Source organism: Mirounga angustirostris, unplaced genomic scaffold (genome assembly GCF_029215605.1).
Source record: "Mirounga angustirostris isolate CCGP_5_RB_7025 unplaced genomic scaffold, mMirAng1.0.hap1 SCAF_4, whole genome shotgun sequence".
NCBI classification, from domain to species: Eukaryota; Metazoa; Chordata; class Mammalia; order Carnivora; family Phocidae; genus Mirounga; species Mirounga angustirostris.
The window spans coordinates 8,353,941-8,356,064 of NW_026991712.1; the positions used below are offsets into that span (position 1 = coordinate 8,353,941).

The following is a 2,124-nucleotide window of genomic DNA, read 5'->3' on the forward strand; positions in this document are numbered from 1 at the left end:
AATGTGTAAAGGGCCACTGTCCCCGGCTCCAGCCCAGTGCACTTGCATCTTATTAAAGTAGAGCTTCCAAGCACACCTCAGGCTTGCATTTTTTTTCTCAGTCCCTTGGGCTTTATCTGGGTCCCTTTGGGGGTCCCCTCCATGAAGACAAAGACCTCGTCCACTGCGGGGCTCCATAGACACGCATTGAATGAATAAACACACTCATGCTTGATGTATTTTTTTTTTTTTCTTCACGTCAGACAGGTAATGTGCCCAGGTCGTAACAAGGTTTGAGGGAGGCACATGTCACACAACGGCGTGAACGCCCAATCATCACGCTTATGAACTACAAAAGGATCACTTGATGTATTTTTAAATGTGTCTCTTCTGTTTTATAAGAAGCTTCTGTCAAAGATGCCAAAACCACATCTATTAAGTATTTGGTTGAAGCAAAGCTGAGCATTAGGGTCAATAGGATCAATGGCAGTGAGGAAGAAAAATCCTTGGAACTTGAGGTCAGAGTAACCAGGTGGGAAGTTTGGCTCCCTACTTACCTGGATGACAAGTTCCTTGAGCACAGAGTATTCCTGGTGCCTAGGACAGGGAGAAGCACTGAGAGTTTGAAGAATGCATAAGGGAGCATATTTGCTCTTCTTCCTTTCTAGTGTCTTTGCTTCAACTAGTTTTTTGTTCTTGAGCCATAGAAAGTCTGAGCTGCTTTTATGTAGTCCTATTGCCTTTGTTCCTTGCATTCCTATTTATTTTTAGTGAAAAAAAAATGCATCTACTGTGATTCTAGTTTGATCGTGCTATTTAGTGCCCCTTTCTCCCAGCCCGATAAAAGGGTGATTACTTAGAACTTTGATATATTCCTAGCTCTTTGGACCAAATGGGTGGTGGAATGTCCCTGCTCGCTGGAGTTTTCCTTTCTATCATGCAAAACAGCCTAGGGCTGTGGTGGCTTATAAAATCCTTCCATAGTCTTTGAATTAACAGACAGTGGCTGCTGCTAAAGAATTGGCCCAACGAGCTGATGTTCTCTGTCCCTGTTAGTGAGCATGAATTTCCAGCCTAGATTCACTTCTAATGGGAGTTTTCACTTTCTGGGGCGGAAAGCTAAGCTTGGCACAATTCAAGTGACTCTTTGTTTATGCCCATTTGCCTATGATGGAGAAGCCACTAATTTTCCAACACAGAAGCTGAGCATCTCTGTCAGTCACTTCTCCCAAACTGATTCCCCCACTTTCTCCTTTCTTTTTCTTCCTCCTCTCTGCCCTCTTGGATTCGAATCTGGTTCCTCCAATTACTTGTTGGGTGACTTTTGTTACATTATTTAACCTGCTTGTGTCCATTTCCTTTGTCTAAAGTGACAGTTTCCGTTTACAATTTTTAAAAAGATTTTATTTATTTATTTGACACAGAGAGAGAGAGAGACATCGAGAGAGGGAACACAGGCAGGGGCAGTGGGAGAGGGAGAAGCAGGCTTTCGGCCAAGCAGGGAGTCCAATGTGGGGCTCGATCCCAGGACCCTGGGATCATGACCTGAGCCGAAGGCAGATGCTTCACCAACTGAGCCACCCAGGTGCCCCTACAATTCTATTTTTTTGAAAAGATTGATTTATTTATTAGCGAGAGAGAGAGCGAGGGATATATCAGAGTGGAGGGAGGGGCAGAGGGAGAGAATATTTAAGCAGACTTCCAGATGAGCATGGAGCCAGAGGTGAGGCTTAGTCTCACAACCCATGAGATCATGACCTGAGACAAAACCAAAAATTGATCGCTTAACTGAAGAAGCCACCCAGGCGCCTCAATTCTATCTTTAATATTAAATAAGAAAATGTGTGTGTGGTCCTTGACAGCTTGTCTGGTGCTTAATACAGGCTTCATAACTGGGGGCCACTATTCACTCTGATTCCTTGATCCTCACCCTTGCTCTGGCCCCCTCTCTGTCTTTCTTCCTCCATAGAGACTCTTTCTTCTTTCTAGTATATAAATTCTTCCTCCCTCCCTCCCTTCTTCTTCATCTCCTCTTTGTAATTCAGCTCCAGTGACTACCTAACAATCAGCTTGACCAGAAGCTACATTATCATCCATCTGAAATGTTCAGTGGGTTCCAGGGCCCTTTGAACCAGTGAACATCAA

The 2,124-nt window shown here is 44.2% G+C and overlaps 1 non-coding gene across 1 annotated transcript; it reads right to left on the reverse strand.

Annotated features, from left to right (window-relative positions):
- Window positions 1-236: 236 nt before the first annotated feature.
- LOC123860737 (small nucleolar RNA U13) lies at window positions 237-340 on the reverse strand. The gene has a single exon (XR_006794850.1). It is a non-coding gene; the product is annotated as a small nucleolar RNA U13 (small nucleolar RNA).
- Between the last annotated feature and the right edge of the window lie 1,784 nt (window positions 341-2,124).